We start from the raw sequence: 22,997 nt of genomic DNA, 5'->3' as shown, positions 1-22,997 counted from the left end.
TTCTGCTACCCCTAAGCCGGTCAAGGCAACAATTTGTGCAAAGAACAGACATGGACATTATGAATAAATAAACTTCTTTATTTAACAAACTGTGTATCCTTCCCACATGACAAAGCAATGGAAACAAACACCAAAACAAACAGACTGCCACATAACTGGCTCTCACACCCTGGAGACAATGTCCAAAACATAACCAACATTCAGACCAGCATCCTCGGCCTTGAATGAAAGAAATAACATAATTTAGCAACACCTCCTACTTTTTGCCCCCGATGGTGATCTGCTTCCCTTGCGGAATTGCCCCCTTCCCGCCCTGCAGCTCCTCCGTAATGGGACCCCAGTGGCTGCAGCAAGGCTGGGGGAGGCCTGCTGACTGTCCGAAACTGAGACTGCAGATGCCCTTGAGGGACGGCCTGGGCCTGGCTGCTGACTGCTCCAACTCTGCATGGGCGGCAGCAGTCTGTCCTACAGGTGGTGGCAGCTGCAGTGGAGAAGTGCCAGTGGTGGCATCAGGAATGCTGTCATCCTGAGAGCGGACAGCAGCTCCCTGGTTGGCCGACACACTGGCACTCTGACGGGGCAGCACCACAGCAATTGGCTGGTGCACAGATTGCTGGCCTGCTGTGGCGCGGCGAGGGCCCCGGGGAATCCTGCCTGATCCAGCGAGGGTGGCAGCAGTCAGTGCTCGCGTGGCCTCAATCTGCATCTGCATCTGCATGAGACCAGCCACTGACTGCATGGCAGTACTCAGCATTTGCGTGGCAGGTGCCAGTGCTTCGCCGAAGTCCTGGACAATCCTTGCCAGTGCTGCGCCGAAGTCTTGCACACTCCTTGCCTGTGCTGCGCCGAAGTCCTGGACACTCCTTGCCAGTGTCTCAATGGAATCGGGCATTCTTGCCACTGCAGCCATGAGCTCAGTGTGCCTCTGCCCAGCCTGGGTATCCATTTCTGCGAGGGCACGCATCTCTTCTGCGTTCTGTGCAATAGCACTCGCGGCCCGACTCGCCCTCCAGGGAGACGGCCCCCGAGCTTCCCTACCCCCCTCGCGTTGCTGCAGGCCGCTGGGTCCTGGAGCTGCATCCTCCTCAGACCATTCCTCCCCCCCCCCCCCCTCCCTCCAGGGAAGGCGTCTCCCCAGTCTGGACATGGGCTGGCTCGCCTGAGGGTGGCACGGATGGTCCGGCTTCCTCCTCCTCCTCCTCGCCTCCAGAGTCACTCGCACTGGCAGCTTGAGGGCCCGCCTCCCGAGCTGGTGATGCAGCATCTGAAAGCAGGGAGGTTCAAGAGTGGCTTTAGCGAAAGGACAGGGTGGCAGCAAGGGATGCATGACTGCTGCAGTGCTCTGAGTTGGCTCGAGAGAGAAAAAGCATGCTGGTGTGGGGAACAAGTGGAAGGAGAGAGGTCAAAAAGGTGATGACCTTACCATTGCTGTCCACAATGGAGTCGGCATCTCCAGAGGCGACGAGGCCAATCATCCGGCTTGCCACAATCCGATGGACTCGCTCCTCCAGGTCTGAGAGTGTCTGCAGGTGAGGCCGGTCTCCTCCGGTCCGATGCTGTTGCCTTCTATTATGGGCCAGCTTGGCCTGCAAGAGAAAGGACAGGGTGTGAGGAAACCTGCAGCCCTGATCTGGGATGACATGCCTCCCATGGTCAATTAGCCCTTACATTATGCTGCCCTGATCTGGGATGACATGCCTCCCATGGTCGATTAGCCCTTACACTATGTTGCCCTGATCTGGGATGACATGCCTCCCATGGTCAGTTAGCCCTTACATTATGCTGCCCTGATCTGGGATGACATGCCTCCCATGGTCGATTAGCCCTTACACTATGTTGCCCTGATCTGGGATGACATGCCTCCCATGGTTGATTAGCCCTTACATTATGCTGCTCTGATCTGGGATGACATGCCTCCCATGGTCCAGGAGCCCTTACATTATGCACAGAGCTGAATGTGCGTGTGTGTTTCCAGAAAGGGCCATGGGTGCTGGATGACAGCTGGCCATTGGGGCTTTGCACAACCTCAGGCCATAAAGTGAGGTCCAGATGGAGGGATGAAGATGATTCTGAAAAAGGCACTCACCCTGACAACCCGAGTGAGGTCGTTGAACTTCTTCCTGCATTGCACAGGAGTCCTGGGAACCATGTTGCTGGAGGTGACTCTGTTGGAAACCTCCCTCCAAGCTTTGCGAGTCGCTGTGCTGAGGCCTCCTGCCATTCTCTGGGTAGAGTACAGATCGCCTGCGCTCCACCGCGCCAACCAGAGCATCCAATGCCCCCTCGCTGAAGTGCTGCGCTCTCTCCCTGGCCCTCTCCGTATTCAGGCAGTTGTCGGCGCCACAGGTAGGTTACCGCCGAGTTTGAGGCCTACGATGCGCAGGGTGCGGCTGGAGATGATGATCGATCCGCCCCTTTAAGAGCTGTCCGACACCAGCGTGTCTGGCTGCACTCGATTATTGACAGCACCGGCGCTGCGCCTGCCCGCGGAGATATTGCGTCGCGCCGCCGGGTTAGTGCCTTAAGACTGTCGTGCAGCGCTTGATTTAGCGCCGCAATCACCTTCAGGGGCGCAGGTACCCAATATCGCTGGAGGTGGCGATAATTTGCACCTGGCGCTAAACTTTGCGCACCGCCAATACTAGCGCCCCAAATGGGGCGATACCGAATTTCTCCCCCTTAGTGTCTGCATTCAGTTGTCTTCAGACATGTCCAGGGACGCGAGCCTGACCCTCTACAGTGTAAGGATGGGTCCTATTGAATGTCTAAGGTGCAAACGCACCTGTCTGATATGCCTCCTCTAATCCTACTCTTCCAGAGCCTGCAAATAGAGAAAGTACGCACACAGGGATACCCACATAGCCTTGAAAATCGGCACCAACACCACTCAGTGGACAAGTAGGCACAGATGACGCGATACAGTACAGCTTTAAGAAGTTATCATGAAGGCTCCGAGAAATTTCTCTACCTCTCTTTGTCTAACAATATAGCAAAGAAACAATGACATGCAAGCAATTATTCCAAAAACAGCATTTATACCTTAAGAGTAAGGAGGAAAAAGACCTCCCATACAGCACCCATTTCATATGGAAACCTATGGCGCACTGTTCAGGTGTTGCATTCGCATTATGGTGACCTCTCAGATGGATTGCATCCATGGATACTCTAAAGACACAAAGGAGGAGATAGCCTTGATTGTACCTCGCTGCATTTAATTAAGCTGCAGCTCTGTTTCTAGAAAGAAAATGATCTCTCTTTCTGTTTTAAGGTCTATGATATCCTGTTGTTTTACAGTTATGAGTAACACTGTCAGTCATGCTTTTGATTGAGGCCAGCAGGTTGATTTACCTCTTTGTACCTGGCAAGATTTCCGAGCGCCTGCTCCACTTGCAGGGCCTGGTACTCAGCCAGCATGAAGCAGCCAATCGCATTCACGCTGCCACTGGCTTTAAATTCATTGATTTCACAAGGTCTCAGAAAATCTCACCCCTCATGTTAGGTTAGTTTTTATGTTTTGCCTTATAATATAGCTAATTCTGCCACTTGGAGTTACAGCTTCCATTTCCTCAGATGATGTCAGTCCCTTTTAGTACAGTCGAGTGCACACGTACAGAGCAATCTAGAAGCATGTAATTGTTTTATGTACCTCTGATGTTTCTACAATTAATCCTTTATACAATCTTTTCAGTTGATCCTTTGTAATTCTTAGATACCAGAACTACTTTGAAGACTTGCGCTGCAGGAAGGGTTCAAACTGCAATGTCACAGACTTCTCGAGAATAAAATGAGTGACAAACAAATATTCCACTGAGTAGAATTAATCAAAATAGCTTTGCACCAGAAAGCTAAATGAATTGAAACTCAGAAGAGTTTGTTTAATTTTTAAGCCTGTAACTTTTTGCTATTAAGCCTATGACATGAAAACAATGAACTTGCATGGGCTTTGCCCCTTAAGTAGTAGATAAATAACAGGAATGAATTTCTGCAGGGATTCTCTTGTTCATCAGCCATTACCTTGGTGCAAGAGCTGCAGAAACCCCAGAAATCACCATTATTTATGCTGTTTTGCTGGGATTCCCACAGTTCTTCTGCTGAAGTTACAGCAACAAGTAGGAGAAACCCTGCAGAAATTCACCCCCAACATTCCTTCATTTGCATTGGAGGGAGAAAAAAATTTAATTCATGAAATCCTGAAGAAACAGTTCACGAGTTGGAGGTACAAAATTGCTGGTGCATTTCTAGGAGTTCCAGGGTCATTTTAATTTTAAGCTGCTATATTTCAGAATTGATAGGTTTTTCATCTTAAAAGAAAAGGAAAAACAAAGTGACATTTAGATTTTTGACAGACTAATAAGACCACCGCATCCCCAAAAATACCTCAACAGGCACACTCCAACTTTCCAGTCCCATCACCCCAATTTACAGAGGCACTCTACCCTCTGCAGACCCAGTTTACAGAGGCACTCTACCCTCTGCAGACCCAGTTTACAGAGGCACTCTACCCTCTGCAGACCCAGTTTACAGAGGCACTCTACCCTCTGCAGACCCAGCTTACAGAGGCACTCTACCCTCTGCAGACCCAGTTTACAGAGGCACTCTACCCTCTGCAGACCCAGTTTACAGAGGCACTCTACCCTCTGCAGACCCAGTTTACAGAGGCACTCTACCCTCTGCAGACCCAGTCTACAGAGGCACTCTACCCTCTGCAGACCCAGTCTACAGAGGCACTCTACCCTCTGCAGACCCAGTTTACAGAGGCACTCTACCCTCTGCAGATCCAGTTTACATAGGCACTCTACCCTCTGCAGACCCAGTTTACAGAGGCACTCTACCCTCTGCAGACCCAGTTTACAGAGGCACTCTACCCTCTGCAGATCCAGTTTACAGAGGCACTCTACCCTCTGCAGACCCAGTTTACAGAGGCACTCTACCCTCTGCAGACCCAGTTTACAGAGGCACTCTACCCTCTGCAGACCCAGTTTACAGAGGCACTCTACCCTCTGCAGACCCAGTTTGCAGAGGCACTCTACCCTCTGCAGACCCAGTTTACAGAGGCACTCTACCCTCTGCAGATCCAGTTTACACAGGCACTCTACCCTCTGCAGACCCAGTTTACAGAGGCACTCTACCCTCTGCAGACCCAGTTTACAGAGGCACTCTACCCTCTGCAGACCCAGTTTACACAGGCACTCTACCCTCTGCAGACCCAGTTTACACAGGCACTCTACCCTCTGCAGACCCAGTTTACAGAGGCACTCTACCCTCTGCAGACCCAGCTTACAGAGGCACTCTACCCTCTGCAGACCCAGTTTACAGAGGCACTCTACCCTCTGCAGACCCAGTTTACAGAGGCACTCTACCCTCTGCAGACCCAGTTTACACAGGCACTCTACCCTCTGCAGACCCAGTTTACAGAGGCACTCTACCCTCTGCAGACCCAGTTTACACAGGCACTCTACCCTCTGCAGACCCAGTTTACACAGGCACTCTACCCTCTGCAGACCCAGTTTACAGAGGCACTCTACCCTCTGCAGACCCAGTTTACAGAGGCACTCTACCCTCTGCAGACCCAGTTTACAGAGGCACTCTACCCTCTGCAGACCCAGTTTACAGAGGCACTCTACCCTCTGCAGACCCAGTCTACACAGGCACTCTACCCTCTGCAGACCCAGTCTACAGAGGCACTCTACCCTCTGCAGACCCAGTTTACACAGGCACTCTACCCTCTGCAGACCCAGTCTACAGAGGCACTGCTACATCTAACATTCCATCTTTTCAGAGACGCTAGCCCTGATTTTAACTCGGGCCGGCAGTCGAACAGTGGGGACTGAGATGAGCGATAAACTGCCCTGACCTCAGCAGCGCAAGGTCCAAGAGATTTTAATGCCCAGGCCTCATCTGCAGAAGTCCGATCAGTCTCCCACCTGAGACCGGCGTGAAGTGGAAGCTAGGGGGAGCGGTATGTCGGGCAGCTGGATACTGCCTCCGGGGACCGAAGGAACAGTCCCCGACACTCCGATAAGTCGCCGGGATGAGCTTTGAGAGGGTCTCGCAATCGAGGTGGGGAAGCCCGAGATGTCCGATACCAAAACCTCTTGTGACTTCAATGGAAATGAAAATTGGGAGAGATGTAGTACGGGCTGCCGATTGGCTATTGATGGGCAATAGCCCAAAGTCAAAATTACTCCCTATGTCTTAGCTACTGCCGATAGCCACCAACTGACATTTTAATATAGGAGCCAAACCAAGGCAGCAGTATCATAGTTTTAGTTTATCTTTACTTTGAGTCTCTCTTTCCCCCCCACCCCTTCATATCCGTGCTCTTTTGTACTCTGCTCTTTCTCTCATGAGCACTCACTTTTCCTGTGAATTTTCCCCTCTGCTACTACACTATTTTTTAAATTCTGTCTCTCACTTTCTACTGTTTTCTCTCTCTCACTGTCTGGTGCGTTCCCTCTCTCTACATATTGTGCAAAATTTTCAAAGAACCTACACCAATATCAGAACCTTGCATGCAGCTTATCAGAAAATCAGGGGTACACTACCCACAAATTTCCATTCATTGATTTGTATAAATGGAAAATTGTGGGCAATGCATCCAGCATTTAATGATGAGCTGCATGTGAGGATCCGTGGGCTCTTGGAAAATTCTGCCTATTGTCTTATTTTAGCCAAGTTTAGTGATATCTCTCCTGAGTAGGACTCACCCCAGCAAATGGATGGGTTGGGGTCAGGTGGGAGATTAAAGTATTAAAAATGTGAATCCCAACCTCAACCCACCTCCAACCTGCCCACTTACAGGTTTAACGGAGGCAGGACGGGGGCAGGCAGTCAACCAGCACCAAGGAGTCGGGTTGGCACTTTAAATATTATAATGAGGCTGGAAACCTCTGATTTAACCTACTGTGCAGGCTTAAATGTGACCAGCCAGGGATGCCCAGCCTCTGGATTCCCAGCAGCTGCAGCGAGGCGAGGACAGCCTCAGGGAGCAATCCTTGTGGGTTGGGAGAGGCAGGAGTGCTTTCCCTCGGCCCCCTAAGCTCCGCCACCATCAGCACCCCCACATCCGCCCCCCCCCCCCCTCCCATATTAACCCCAGGGTCAGAGATCGGAACCCCCCAGGAACGGACCCCCTCCCCCACGGGATCGAGGATCTGACCCTCCCTGAGATTGGACCCCCCCCCCAATAACGGGGTTGGGGCTCACATCTACCTGTGGTTGTAGCCTCCTGTCCAGCGTTCCCAGCCCATCTGGAAGCCAGCCTGTCCATCAGGCTGACTTACAGGCTGGGAACCTTTTCGTGACATCACACGGAGGCTGTGGAGTTAAAACTCCTCAGCATATGGGGAAATCCGGACTTAGGGGTTTCCAGCAATCAACTGGGCCCCCCTCTCGGGGCGGGTCAAAAACTTAAAATTCTGGCCATTATGCCATCGCTGTATTTTGTAGTTTTCCAGACTGCTATCTACTTGCACTATGCGCTAACCCCAACTGTTTTATCTTCTTCCAAGTTGGTTGATTTCTATCTTCACTCTGTCCTGGATCTCTGATCTCTAGCTACACTTTGTTCTGTCCCAGCTCTTTGATCTTCCTTGTGGTTGTGTTTTTCTATATCATTCTCTAGCTTAGTTCTGGGAATTCTTTGCAATACAGTATGTCAGTCAGCACTAGTAGTGAGAGACTGAAATTGAATTCACAGTAGAAATTTTTGCAAAGAGTATGACTGCAGTTACGGAATTCAGACTCGTATCTGTGGCATGAGATACATGGGGGAATTTTAACTCCAGAAAGCGGGTGCGTTGGGGTCGGTAGGAGGTTAAAGTGTTAAAAACCTGAATCCTGACCCCTACCCACCTCCAACCCCCTCCACTTCTGATTTTAACGGAGATGAGACTGGGGGCGGGCAGCCAACTTGCTCCCAGGAGGTGGGTTGGCACTTTAAATATGATAATAAGGCTGGAAGCCTCGGATTTAACTCGGGGTGCCCGGCCGGCGTTCCCGGACCTCGGAATTCCCGGTAGCTGCAGCAAGGCGCGGACAGCCTCGGGAAACAATCTTTGTGGGCCAGCAGCAGCAGGAGTGCTTCCTCACGACCCCCAAGCTCGCCCACCGTCAGCTCCCCCTGCCCCTCCAGAGTCGGGGATCAGACAACACCACCCCCCCATGTTTGGACCTGGGATCGGGTCTCGCACCCATCTGCGGCCTGTTTTCCAGCCTTCCCCCCCCCAACTGGATGCCAGTCTTCCTGGTTTCCCATGTTCTACCGGGCACACCCCCCCACCCACCCCTCCATCTCCTGGCAGGTCCAAATGTAAAAATTCTGGCCACAGTTACCAGACTGAAGTTGTATTTCAGACTGCATATTTGTGCAGATTGCACTAAGTTCATTAAAATAAGTGATCAGAAAATCATAGCAATCGTGCCAAAATTTCTGATTTGCCCTGCCGGTGGGTGAGACTTCCTGCCAGCAGCTTGGACTAGTAAAATTGTTGCTTACATGTGTATATCTAACTTTTAATATTATAAAAAGGCACATTTAATCCTAATCATCTGTCACAATTCAAGTGTCATACTCAAATTTCTGTGTCTCACTTAAAGAAAAGTAAAAAGAAACAAAGGAACTCTCCAGGAACACAAAATACAAATGCTAGGATGTTTGCAGACTAATGCTCACTTCCCTAATCCCCTTAACTGCCCCTACACACACTCACCTGAATCTTACAATCTAGCACCCCTTTCACAAGTAGCATATCTGCTCACTCACTGTGAGCAATGGTGCAGACGATCGACGCTGGGAACTTCCTCCGGGCTTCTCCCACTCCACAGCGGTAACTTTGGCAGAAGTTCTCAATACCACTTTCTTGTAAACCCACCATGTCTGATAACTTCCCATGAGCAATAACTTGGGACATCAAATAATAATAATATTCTAAAACTGGATGGGCAATAAATGCAGCCTTGCTGGTATCACCAGAACGCGAGAACAATTTTTTTGTCCATTACACTTCAGTTGTCAATCCCAAATTTCTGTGTCACCCAGACATGATCTCTTGACATAAGGGAGTCGGGCAGAAGTTTCATCCATATCCCGCCGCCACCCCCCCCCCCCCCCCACCAACTAGAAATGGCTAACTGAAGAACACAGGGGGAAACCGAATCTGCCCCTTTTGTTCACCCCTGTACAGAAGTTCATTAGGTTACTACCTTCGCCCCCCAATCGGAATTCTGTAGCATTCCTATAATGTGAAATGGCAGAGCCAGGATCATGGCAGCCTCATAATTGTTTACTTAACTGCAATTAACCTTCATAGCCGTAAAAAGGTGGATACCTTCACCCTAGCAGAAGAAGAATATCTCTGTCCATGATTTTGTGATTTGTGCTGCCAGCAGGCAGGGGTTATCACTCAGATATTTACCCCCATTGCTTACATTGGTAAAGGAACACGTGTGAGCATCAGACACATACTGGAGACATGGAAAAGATGGAGGAAATGGAGGTGAGAAGACACAGAAAAATGAGACAGCAACAATGAGAGTGATACAGACACCACTGTGAGAGTGATACAGACACCACTGTGAGAGTGATACAGACACCACTGTGAGAAAAGAATGTGGCGGCCACACGAGAGAGAAAGGGAAGAAATTAAAGATGAGAGAGTATGACACAAAAATGATTACACAGTAGTAAAGAGACATAGATGCAGTTACAGAAGAGAAATATAACGTGTTTTTGTCCATCAGCAATGCCACGAGAGGTAACTATTATAGTACGTTGTGGAAGTGACACGCCTGTCATTATAAAATAGTATAACGTCCAACTCACCATAAGCAACACCACAGGAGATCTGCTGGTATTAAAATATAAAAGGTTATTAACACATAAATATCTAATGACCTAGAGATAAGTGTGTAAAGTAGGGGGGGGGATTTTGTTACCATAAGTATTTATGTTTAAACATTTTTTAACACTTTAGGCAACTGTCAAACAAGATTAAAAACAGAAAATGCTGGAGATACTCAGCAGGTCAGGCAACATCTGTGAAGAGAGAAACAGAGTTAACTTTTCAGGTCGATGACCTTTCGTCAGAACTGGAAAAAAGCAGGAAATGGAACAGATTTTTAAGCAAGTGTAGGAGCTGGGAAAGGGGGGAGGGGATGAAAGAACAAAAGGGAAGGTCTGTGATAGGATAGAAGGCGGAAGAGGTTAAGAGACATTAAGAGATATTCAAGGCAAAAGGAGATGGTAATGGGACAGGTTAAGAAACAAAGGATGGCTCTAGATGAAGTGTGACTTGTGCTGGCAGAATGAAAGACAGCTGCCATGTGGGAGAGAAGAACAGAAGGCACAAACAAAAAGTGTGGATAAAAAATATATATATAATAGGGGCCAGGTTATGATCTGAAATTGTTGAACTCTATGTTGAGTCCAGAAGGCTGTAAAGTGCCTAATCAAAAGATGAGGTGCTGTTCCTCGAGCTTACGCTGAGCTTCTGTGGAACAATGCAAGAGGCCGAGGACGATGAGGTCCGAGTGGGAGTGGAGCGGTAAATGAAAGTGACAGGCGACCGGAAGCTCGGGGTCTCCCTTACGGACTGAACGGAGCTGTTCCGCAAAGTGGTCACCCAATCTGCAAGATAGTTCTTTTATTATGAATGTTCTGATAAATAGGAGTTTCAATTCCATTAGGGAATCCTATTGAAAACATACGGTTAACCTGAATTAAGGCTACATTGTTGAATTTTTGATTGCTGATTCTTTCTAGAAATGTACTTATCCTGTTGCTATACTTAGTCTAATGTGATAAGCTGCAGCAGATATAAGAGGTTATGTACAGGCTTCGAGGATGAAAGACGAATCTGGCAGTAGCGTTTTGCAGAGATTGATGCAAATGTCACAAGTTGTGTGCGGATTCATGACTACAAGTCGCCCAGTTGAAGAATCTAACACATATATTGAGCAAAAGTGTTGGGTTAGGCCTGCGATTGTTTATGTTCCAAGGGAGAGGAATTTGTCAAGACAAGAGATCCGACAACTGAACATTCTTACACAATTAGTTTTCCCAGTGTTGGTTGATTAATTTATCTTTTGAGTTTTTCCCAACAGTTATGTGTTGTTGATTTTGATTGTTCAGTGATCTATTGTAGTGCAAGATACTAAAGAAATTTCATTATTTATTGTCTGTTGTTTACTAAAATTTTGCATAAGATTTTTGGACATCACAGTTGAATGTTATGCATGTAATGGAGAACCGGTTTAAAAAAAATAATAATTCGGTTACGTCAACCCTGTGGTTCAGAATCCTTTAGCAGTAACGATGTTGTGGCATTTCTGAGTTTGCATTTCATTTCCAATTGGCACTGTTCTCTTATGATGCTGTATGTAAGGTGCCAAAATGCCCACTGAAATGGCTGTTTAAACATGACATGAAGTTAGTTGCCTAAGGCTGGAAACATCATTTTGAAGCTTACTTTAGTGCTTATCTCTTTGTTCCAGCTTGGAAACGATATATGGATGTAACAACACCATATATCTGTATAGAGTTTTGTTATTGTCTGCTGCTCAAACTATATTTGTCTTTTTTCCCCAAAGTATTTCAAAGATAAATTGTAATGCCATAATTTTAGATAACATTTTAATTACATCTTTAGTGCAAGTCTTTCCCATAGACTGGAAAAGTTCCAAAAGAGCAATAAAAATACTATGATTGATGTAAGAAAAAGGAGACTTACCATCAAGTAACTTTAAAGTAAGCTTTAAGTAACTTATAAACACACTATATACACAAGAGAGGTCTTTACCATGCCTCTGGTAGAAGCCTCTTACAATACTGAACAGACCAGTATTTATACCAGTCCAACAGGAAGTGACATATGACAGGAAGTGAGGTATGTACACAGTTCATAGTTCATAGTTCACAGGAAGTGATGACATAACTTCCCGGAAGTTATCATTTTTATCACAGTAGCTTAATGCTTTCTGTGTTCTCTTTTGTTTCTCTAATACAGTGAAAGTTTTACCAGTAGTTCACTAATAGCAGATAATAACATTATCAAGCCATCCTGAGCGATTGTTTAAGATGGGGGCATAGTAATGACTTAGAAGTAATTTATTATATGTAAAATATATGCATAGTTTATACCATGTAGTGAGCAGCAGTGTCTTATTCCACCAGAACTTATTCCGAGGCATCATGTGTGTTTTTTTTAATGAAAGAATTAATATGGGGAAGAGAGATAGACAGAATGGATTGGGGCTGATAATGCAATGGTGGGTGTCTGAACTGCATTGGGGCACCTACTCATATTATCAGTGTGACTGGGCAGTGCAAAGCGAGGACCCGGAGCAGAATTCCAGGTACACAGTGCCCATTTGAAATAGGAATTGTTCTGTTGCTTATGGAGAACTGGAAATAGATCTTACAGCAGGAGGCCATTCAGCCCATCACACCTCTGCCAGCTCTCTGAAAGAGCTATCTACTTAGTCACCTTTCCTTCTAAATTTTTCTTTTTGAAAATATTTATACACTTCCCTTTTAAAAGTTATTGGCCCAAATTTTGTGTCAATAACGGAGAGGCTAATAGCACTCCGTTATTTACGGGCAAACGCCACAGCAACTTCAGGCGAGGGTAGATCTGCGATTAAACGTGGAAATCGAAAAGTTGCTGTCGGAGATGCGCGGCTCTGCCATTAGCTTTGTGAAAACGGCATCTCACTGGCTCACAATTCAAATGCATTGAGCGGCGTGAAGTTCCTGTACTTGCACAGTAGATATGAACTAAACTCGCCACAGAAAGTTAAGTCAAGTCATTTCAAGTCTAAGTACACTTTTAATGGTGTAATAATTGTTAATTACTGCCAGTCAACTTCTCTGGCACTGAAGATCAACTGTTACAGTCTCATTCCTTCAGATTTTAATTGTTGTTTGAGATTTTAAATAAAAATTAAAGATTTTTTTTTTCACTTTTTCCTTTGTCTCTTTTTTCTCTCTCTCAATCAAATCTTTCTTTCCCTCTCTTTATTTCTCTTTCTGTACTGGATTTGACATTGAATTCAGCATTCTAACTTAAACTTCCTTGCTTGCCCTGTTCACTCAGATCCCAGATGCCTGGTAGAAGACGCCGCACCGTTTCCATCTCGCACTTCCAGCACCTTGCAGGGTAAAATATCATGGAGATTAAACGGGCACGAGCAAGTCTAACTAATGGCAGGTGCCGTTCGTTGGCCTGCCACAGCAGTTTCTCTAGTCCCTCCTTATAACTAAAGTCTCTCATTCCGAGTATCATCTTAGTGGATCTGTTTTGCACCCTCTCCACAGCCTTGATAGTAAGGCACCAAAAACTGGACACAATGGGTGCTATACTGGGCTGTGTAGCGCCCATTGTGTAGGTGCTACACGGCCACATAAGGATCGAAAATGGGGTCAGAGTTGTGTGCGCACACTTCCGCCATCCTGGTAAAGGGGCTTGCGCGCCCACGCCTAACGACCGCTAACATCATGTAGAGCAGTGAGATGATGACGCAAATCAGTGTGCAATGCTGATTTTTTGCCAGTGCTGCCATTTTTGAACTCCACACTCCAGCCAACCTCGCACAACTGAACACGACGTTAAATGGAATGAAGGATACCCCACCAGCGCTAGTTAAAGGGATTGTGAACTACTTAAAAGGTTAGTTGCTGGATTATTTCTTCTGGCTGCTGGTGCAATTTGTACGTGTTTTTGGAGCTTTCCTATGCTTGGCTAAAGTTTGAATACTCTACAGGGAATGGTCTGGCTGGTGTTGAAGTAGTTTTTGGCCATTTAAAAGCTTGTGCTGAAACAAGTTGCTTCCAGATGTGGCTGGCCTGGTAGGGCTTCCGTTGGGAATTGAATATGATTGGGAGAATGAAGAATGGCCACGCAGAGCAGGACAAGCAGCTAGAAGTGTCACGGCGAGGCTGGTTCTGGACCCAAGTGCAGAGACGAGGCTAGAGGCAGGTATAAAGTTCAAACAAAGTACATTACTTAATAAACACAAAGATACAATTACACTTTAGAAGCTCTGACAAGCAACCACTTGGCACAAAGGCTTGTCAAGACTGAGCACAGAGAAGGGGGGAAACAGAACTTATATACTACAAATCACAGGTGAAACTCATAAGCCCAATAACAGTCAATTAAGGATTAACACAGGGGAAACTACTCATGAAGGTGCCACCTAGGGGTTACTAGGAGAACTAACCGGCACCCTCACAGGATCCCCCTCCCCTAGGAACGGCTCCTGACGTTCCTCCTGGACGAGCCGGGTGGCGACGGCGAAAATCCATTAGGAGTTCCGGATCCAAAATGTCCTGGGCCGGAACCCAGGAACGCACCTCAGGACCGAAACCCTCCCAGTCAACCAGGTATTGGATGCTCCTTCTGACCCGGCGACAATCAAGGAGGCGACGGACCGTGAAGGCTTGCTGGCCGTCGATCATACGGCGGGGGAGGTCTAGCCGCAGGAACCAAGGGACTAGTAAGAACCGGCTTGAGGTGAGAGACATGAAATGTGGGATGTATCCTCATCGATCGAGGAAGGAGGAGCCGGTAGGCCACCGGGTTTACTTGCTCCAAAATCCTAAAAAGGTCCTATGAACCGAGGAGCCAACTTGCAGGACTCCACATGGAGCGGAAGATTCTTGGTAGACAGCCAGACCTTCTGTCCGGTCCAGAACCGAGGAGCTGGGCGACGGTGACGGTCGGCCTGCACCTTCTGCCGAGATGAGGCAAGCTGCAAGGCGGATCGGACCCTCCTCCAGGTACGACGGCAGCGTTGGACTAACCCCTGGGCAGCCGGCACTCCTACCTCCCTCTCCTGTTCCGGGAAGAGTGGCGGTTGGAAGCCATATTGGCACTCAAAAGGCGAAAGACCAGTGGAGGAGCTCTGAAGGGTATTATGTGCATACTCTGCCCAGACCAGGTACTTGCTCCAGGAGGAAGGATTGGAGGACACAAAGCTTCGTAGCACCCTCTCCAGATCCTGATTAGTTCTCTCAGTCTGGCCGTTAGATTGAGGGTGGAACCCCGAAGAGAGACTGACGGAAGCCCCCAGGAGGGAACAAAAGGCCTTCCAAAACCTAGATGAAAACTGAGGACCACGGTCAGAGACAACATCCAGGGGCAAGCCATGAAGGCAGAAGACGTGTTGGACAACCAGCTGGGCGGTCTCCCTGGCAGAGGGAAGCTTGACAAGAGGGACGAAGTGAGCAGCCTTTGAAAAGCGATCAACCACAACTAGGATGGTGGTGAACCCTTCAGATGGAGGTAGCCCGGTGATGAAATCCAGGGCGATATGAGACCAGGGACGGCTGGGAATAGGCAAGGGATGCAGGAGACCAAACGGAGGTTGTTGGGATGTCTTGTTATGCGCACAGACGGGACAAGCGGAGACAAAGGCCCGGGTGTCGGCTTCCATAGCGGGCCACCAGAATCTCCTTTTAAGAAACTCGAGAGTCCGATGGATCCCAGGATGACCCGTCAATCGAGAAGAATGGCCCCATTGAAGAACCTGGGCACACGCTCGACTGGGAACATAGTTTATTAGGAGGGCCTCCTCCGGGATCGGCCTCCTGACGTTGGGCCCTTCGCACCACAGTCTCAATCTCCCACGCGACGGGAGCCACGATGCAGGAACTAGGGACGATAGGGACCGCATTCCGGTCCTTTTCCGAGGGGTCAAACTGGCGAGAAAGGGCATCCGGTTTGAGGTTCTTAGACCCTGGGCGGTACGACAGGAGAAAGTTGAACCGGTTAAAGAAGAGTGCCCACCTGGCCTGCCGAGGGTTGAGGCGCTTGGCGTCCTGAATATATATCAGGTTCTTATGGTTGGTCCAGACGACAAAAGGATGCTCTGCTCCCTCCAACCAGTGTCTCCACTCCTCCAAGGCCAACTTAACTGCCTAAAGCTCCCTGTTGCCGACATCATAGTTACACTCAGCTGGCTTCAGGCGACGGGAGAAGGCGGCACAGGGATGAAGTTTTTGGTCCTTGGGGGAGCGCTGGGACAGGACAGCCCCGACTCCAATATCCAAGGCATCCACCTCTACGATGAAGGGCAGGATGGGATCGGGATGTATCAGAATGGAGGCGGAGGTGAAGCGTTGTTTGAGCTCCTGGAAGGCCCGTTCTGCTTCAGAACACCAGCTGAACCGTACAGGCGAGCCCTTGGTCAATGCGGAGAGGGGGGCGGCAAGGGAGCTGAAGTTACGGATGAAGCGTCTGTAAAAGTTGGCGAATCCCAGGAACCGCTGAATCTGCTTAACCGACGTGGGACTCGACCAGTTCAGGACGGCTTGAACCTTACTCGGATCCATCTGGACACTTCCACCAGAGATAACGTAGCCCAGGAAGGTGACCTTAGTGACGTGGAATTCACACTTCACGGGTTTGACGAAGAGACGGCTCTCCAAGAGCCTCTGCAACACCCGCCTGACGTGTTGGACATGCTGCTGGGGGGACTTCGAGAAGATGAGAATGTCATCCAAATAAACAAACACGAACTGATTCAGCAGGTCCCGGAGCATGTCATTGACCAGAGCCTGGAAGACAGCAGGAGCGTTAGTGAGACCAAAGGGCATGACAAGGTATTCCCAGTGACCGCTCGGGGTGATAAAGGCAGTTTTCCATTCATCCCCCTCCCTAATGCGGACCAGGTTATATGCGTTGCGGAGGTCAAGTTTGGAGAAGATGGTAGCTCCCTGTAGCTGCTCAAACGCTGAAGACATCAAAGGGAGAGGATAGCAGTTCTTAATCGTAATTTTGTTAAGCCCCCGATAGTCTATACAAGGTCTGAGACCACCATCCTTTTTTTTTTTACAAAGAAACCTGCACTCGCTGGGGAGGTGGAAGGACGAATGAAACCTGTGGCGAGGGCTTCTTTGATATATTCCTCCATCGAAACATTCTCAGGGCCAGAGAGAGAGAGAGAGAGAGGAGTAGAGCCGACCCCGAGGGGGGCAAGTGCCAGGCAGGAGATCGATCGCACAGTCATAAGGCCGGTGTGGGGGGGGGAGTGTAGAGGACCGCCCCTTACTAAATACCACATGCAGGTCCGAATACTCAGGAGGCACATGAGCAAGGTCCAGCTGATCAGCTGGCTCGGGAGAGGAAGGACGAGGCAGACTAGGGAAGACCTTGAGACAGTTAGTTGAACATGAAGGGCCCCACTCCAGCACCGTCCCAGTAGTCCAGTCAATATGAGGGTTGTGGAGAAAGAGCCACGGGCGTCCAAGAATGAGAGGGAGCTCAGGGGAATCTATCAGGTGAAACTGCAACGACTCTTGATGTCTCTCCCCCACTTGGACCTGTAACACTCCAGTGATATGATGAACGTGCCCAGAACCAAGGGGCCTGCCATCGAGGGCGGTGACTTGTAAAGGCTGGTCCAGGCGGGAGAAAGGAATCTTCAGTCTGTGCACCAGGGTATGGTCAATAAAACAACCCGCGGCCCCGGAGTCAATGAACGCCTGCAGAGTGAACTGCTTTCCCTCCCAAGAGAGACGAGTAGGAATCAGGGTTTGGAAGACAGAAGGGGTTTGATCAGTCCGTAACCTCCCAATCCTCCTGGCTTGTTCCTGGAGCTCTGGGCATGTGGCTCTGAAATGACCAGACAGGCCACAGTAAAGACAACACCCTTCTCAATCTCCTCTGTCTCTCAACCTGGGAGAGCCAAGTTCTGCCGAGTTGCATAGGTGTCTCTTCCATGCTAACAGGTGGACTCGGGGGTACTTGGAAACTCCTGGTCAGATCCGGAACACCAGACAATCTCACCCCTGTGGAAGTAGTGAATCTCCTCTCTCTAGCATGCTCCCGGAGGCGGTTATCCACTCTGACAGCAAGGGAGATGAGCGTGTCAAGGTCCTCCAGGATCTCTCTGGACGCTAGTTCATCCTTGATAATTCCGGAAAGGCCGTAAAAAAAACATGGAAAGAAGGGCCTCGGTGTTCCAGCGACTCTCCGCAGCGAGTGTGCGGAACTCAATGGCGAAGTCGGCTACGCTGCAGCCGCCCTGGCGGAGATTCAAAAAAGTCTCTTAGCTGCCTCCCGTCCACTCACAGGATGGTCAAAGACCTTGCCCATCTCATCGGTGAAATCGACAACGTCACAGCAGACCGAAGATTGCTGCTCCCAGATAGCGGTAGCCCAGGTGAGAGCTTTTCCCGAGAGTAGTGAAATAATGAATGCTACCTTAGAGCGAGATGAATGGAACATGGAAGGTTGAAGTTCAAAAACCAGGGAGCACTGGGTCAGGAAGCCACGACACTTGCCTGGATCACCATCATAGCGCTCCAGCGCAGGTAGGCGAGGCTCTCGGTAAGTCTGGCGATCGGCGACCAGTGGGGTAGCACCCAAAGGAACTGACTGAAGAGGAACATCCTGAGCAGAAGCCACAGCGGCTAGGTGTTGAATGGTCTGAGTCCACGTATCTATCTTGCCCGAAATGCTTTGGAGAAGTTGCTCAAGGCAGCCGAGGAAAGCACCTTGATGGGAGAGAATAGAAAGAAGTTCCTCCATCACTGCTGGGTCCATAATGGCTCAGTCTTGCTGTCACGACAAGGCTGGTTCTGGACCCAAGTGCAGAGACGAGGCTAGAGGCAGGTATAAAGTTCAAACAAAGTACTTTACTTAATAAACACAAAGATACAATTACACTTTAAACACTCTAACCAGCAACCACTTGGCACAAAGGCTTGCCAAGACTGAGCACAGAGAAGGGGGGAAACAGAACTTATATACTACAAATCACAGGTGAAACTCATAAGCCCAATAACAGTCAATTAAGGATTAACACAGGGGAAACTACTCATTACTCGATGGCGGAGGAGCGGGCTGGATGGCGCCAGAGGAGCTGGCGAGGCGCATGTCGTGGGACGACGTCCGGCTCGCGGTCAATGCCATCGGGGCGGTGAAAGCGATGCTGCCCCCCGGCGCCACGAGGTGCGTCGAGGCGGCTCGGGCACGTGGGGAGATCCCGTCCGAGCTTACTCCCGTTCGGATGGAATTCCTTATCGGCGCCTTTCCCCGAGACTCCCCTCGGAGATCGGCGCCTCACAACTTGAGCCGTCTCGAGGAAATACCCTCCGTGCTTTTTCATTCTGCGCGGAGGGGTTTCCTGTATGGGCTGCTCTTGCACACCTTCCACTTTGCCATCTTCGCCTGCCGTCCGGACACGCCGTGGCGTGCCGTTTTACCTCCGGACGGAGGCGGAGGTCCCCAATGGGGGGCTCTCTATGCGGGAGTCCTCCCTTGTTCTATCGGGGATTTGGCCTGGAGGGTGTTGCACAGAGCAGTCCCGTGCAATAGATTTTTAAGTAGGTTTACGGACTCCCAGACCGCCTGTTTGTTTTGCGGTCTGGAGGAGTCCGTCTTTCACGTCTACACGGGGTGTGAGAGGTTGCAGCCCCTCTTCCATTTTTTGAGGGGGCTGCTCCTCAAATTTTGGTTGCACTTCAGTCCCACGCTCCTGATCTACGGTCACCCCGTGCGGAGGGGAGCGGGCGGGTCGGAGGACCTCCTCGTGGGCCTGCTCCTGGGCCTGGCCAAGAAAGCCATCAATTGGTCCTGGCAGCGGGCGAGCGAGGGGGTCGTCCGACCGGATTGCCTCCCCCTCTTCCGTGGCCATGTTCGCGCCCGGGTGGCCCTAGAGATGGAGCACGCGGTGTCCGCCGGCACGCTCGAGCTCTTTCGTGACCGGTGGGCGCCGCGGGGACTGGAGTGCATTGTTAATCGGGACAACCAAATTTTAATTTGATTGGTGGAGGGTTATTTAAAAGGGTAATTGGGTTGTTGTCACCTTATTTGTGAAATTGTTTCTTTTTTATTTGGGTCCAATGAAAAGAGAGGGAAACTACTCATTACTCGATGGCGGAGGAGCGGGCTGGATGGCGCCAGAGGAGCTGGCGAGGCGCATGTCGTGGGACGACGTCCGGCTCGCGGTCAATGCCATCGGGGCGGTGAAAGCGATGCTGCCCCCCGGCGCCACGAGGTGCGTCGAGGCGGCTCGGGCACGTGGGGAGATCCCGTCCGAGCTTACTCCCGTTCGGATGGAATTCCTTATCGGCGCCTTTCCCCGAGACTCCCCTCGGAGATCGGCGCCTCACAACTTGAGCCGTCTCGAGGAAATACCCTCCGTGCTTTTTCATTCTGCGCGGAGGGGTTTCCTGTACGGGCTGCTCTTGCACACCTTCCACTTTGCCATCTTCGCCTGCCGTCCGGACACGCCGTGGCGTGCCGTTTTACCTCCGGACGGAGGCGGAGGTCCCCAATGGGGGGCTCTCTATGCGGGAGTCCTCCCTTGTTCTATCGGGGATTTGGCCTGGAGGGTGTTGCACAGAGCAGTTCCGTGCAATAGATTTTTAAGTAGGTTTACGGACTCCCAGACCGCCTGTTTGTTTTGCGGTCTGGAGGAGTCCGTCTTTCACGTTTACACGGGGTGTGAGAGGTTGCAGCCCCTCTTCCATTTTTTGAGGGGGCTGCTCCTCAAATTTTGGTTGCACTTCAGTCCCACGCTCCTGATCTACGGTCACCCCGTGCGGAGGGGAGCGGGCGGGTCGGAGGACCTCCTCGTGGGCCTGCTCCTGGGCCTGGCCAAGAAAGCCATCAATTGGTCCTGGCAGCGGGCGAGCGAGGGGGTCGTCCGACCGGATTGCCTCCCCCTCTTCCGTGGCCATGTTCGCGCCCGGGTGGCCCTAGAGATGGAGCACGCGGTGTCCGCCGGCACGCTCAAGCTCTTTCGTGACCGGTGGGCGCCGCGGGGACTGGAGTGCATTGTTAATCGGGACAACCAAATTTTAATTTGATTGGTGGAGGGTTATTTAAAAGGGTAATTGGGTTGTTGTCACCTTATTTGTGAAATTGTTTCTTTTGTTTGGTCCAATGAGAGGAGAGGGAAACTACTCATTACTCGATGGCGGAGGAGCGGGCTGGATGGCGCCAGAGGAGCTGGCGAGGCGCATGTCGTGGGACGACGTCCGGCTCGCGGTCAATGCCATCGGGGCGGTGAAAGCGATGCTGCCCCCCGGCGCCACGAGGTGCGTCGAGGCGGCTCGGGCACGTGGGGAGATCCCGTCCGAGCTTACTCCCGTTCGGATGGAATTCCTTATCGGCGCCTTTCCCCGAGACTCCCCTCGGAGATCGGCGCCTCACAACTTGAGCCGTCTCGAGGAAATACCCTCCGTGCTTTTTCATTCTGCGCGGAGGGGTTTCCTGTACGGGCTGCTCTTGCACACCTTCCACTTTGCCATCTTCGCCTGCCGTCCGGACACGCCGTGGCGTGCCGTTTTACCTCCGGACGGAGGCGGAGGTCCCCAATGGGGGGCTCTCTATGCGGGAGTCCTCCCTTGTTCTATCGGGGATTTGGCCTGGAGGGTGTTGCACAGAGCAGTTCCGTGCAATAGATTTTTAAGTAGGTTTACGGACTCCCAGACCGCCTGTTTGTTTTGCGGTCTGGAGGAGTCCGTCTTTCACGTTTACACGGGGTGTGAGAGGTTGCAGCCCCTCTTCCATTTTTTGAGGGGGCTGCTCCTCAAATTTTGGTTGCACTTCAGTCCCACGCTCCTGATCTACGGTCACCCCGTGCGGAGGGGAGCGGGCGGGTCGGAGGACCTCCTCGTGGGCCTGCTCCTGGGCCTGGCCAAGAAAGCCATCAATTGGTCCTGGCAGCGGGCGAGCGAGGGGGTCGTCCGACCGGATTGCCTCCCCCTCTTCCGTGGCCATGTTCGCGCCCGGGTGGCCCTAGAGATGGAGCACGCGGTGTCCGCCGGCACGCTCGAGCTCTTTCGTGACCGGTGGGCGCCGCGGGGACTGGAGTGCATTGTTAATCGGGACAACCAAATTTTAATTTGATTGGTGGAGGGTTATTTAAAAGGGTAATTGGGTTGTTGTCACCTTATTTGTGAAATTGTTTCTTTTGTTTGGTCCAATGAGAGGAGAGGGAAACTACTCATTACTCGATGGCGGAGGAGCGGGCTGGATGGCGCCAGAGGAGCTGGCGAGGCGCATGTCGTGGGACGACGTCCGGCTCGCGGTCAATGCCATCGGGGCGGTGAAAGCGATGCTGCCCCCCGGCGCCACGAGGTGCGTCGAGGCGGCTCGGGCACGTGGGGAGATCCCGTCCGAGCTTACTCCCGTTCGGATGGAATTCCTTATCGGCGCCTTTCCCCGAGACTCCCCTCGGAGATCGGCGCCTCACAACTTGAGCCGTCTCGAGGAAATACCCTCCGTGCTTTTTCATTCTGCGCGGAGGGGTTTCCTGTACGGGCTGCTCTTGCACACCTTCCACTTTGCCATCTTCGCCTGCCGTCCGGACACGCCGTGGCGTGCCGTTTTACCTCCGGACGGAGGCGGAGGTCCCCAATGGGGGGCTCTCTATGCGGGAGTCCTCCCTTGTTCTATCGGGGATTTGGCCTGGAGGGTGTTGCACAGAGCAGTTCCGTGCAATAGATTTTTAAGTAGGTTTACGGACTCCCAGACCGCCTGTTTGTTTTGCGGTCTGGAGGAGTCCGTCTTTCACGTTTACACGGGGTGTGAGAGGTTGCAGCCCCTCTTCCATTTTTTGAGGGGGCTGCTCCTCAAATTTTGGTTGCACTTCAGTCCCACGCTCCTGATCTACGGTCACCCCGTGCGGAGGGGAGCGGGCGGGTCGGAGGACCTCCTCGTGGGCCTGCTCCTGGGCCTGGCCAAGAAAGCCATCAATTGGTCCTGGCAGCGGGCGAGCGAGGGGGTCGTCCGACCGGATTGCCTCCCCCTCTTCCGTGGCCATGTTCGCGCCCGGGTGGCCCTAGAGATGGAGCACGCGGTGTCCGCCGGCACGCTCGAGCTCTTTCGTGACCGGTGGGCGCCGCGGGGACTGGAGTGCATTGTTAATCGGGACAACCAAATTTTAATTTGATTGGTGGAGGGTTATTTAAAAGGGTAATTGGGTTTCTGTCACCTTATTTGTGAAATTGTTTCTTTTGTTTGGTCCAATGAAAAGAGAGG

At 50.9% G+C, this 22,997-nt stretch overlaps 1 protein-coding gene across 5 annotated transcripts in view; it reads left to right on the top strand.

The window, feature by feature from the left end:
- Positions 1-22,997, top strand: part of ica1 (islet cell autoantigen 1) — a 322,738-nt gene that overhangs the window by 188,161 nt on the left and 111,580 nt on the right. The window lies entirely within an intron of this gene.

The sequence above is a fragment of the Somniosus microcephalus genome, chromosome 5 (genome assembly GCF_052327205.1).
Source record: "Somniosus microcephalus isolate GS21.2 chromosome 5, FLI_Smic_1.0, whole genome shotgun sequence".
Classification (NCBI taxonomy): Eukaryota; Metazoa; Chordata; class Chondrichthyes; order Squaliformes; family Somniosidae; genus Somniosus; species Somniosus microcephalus.
Note: the sequence above shows the minus strand (reverse complement) of the source record. Positions and strands in the feature narration are given on the sequence as shown.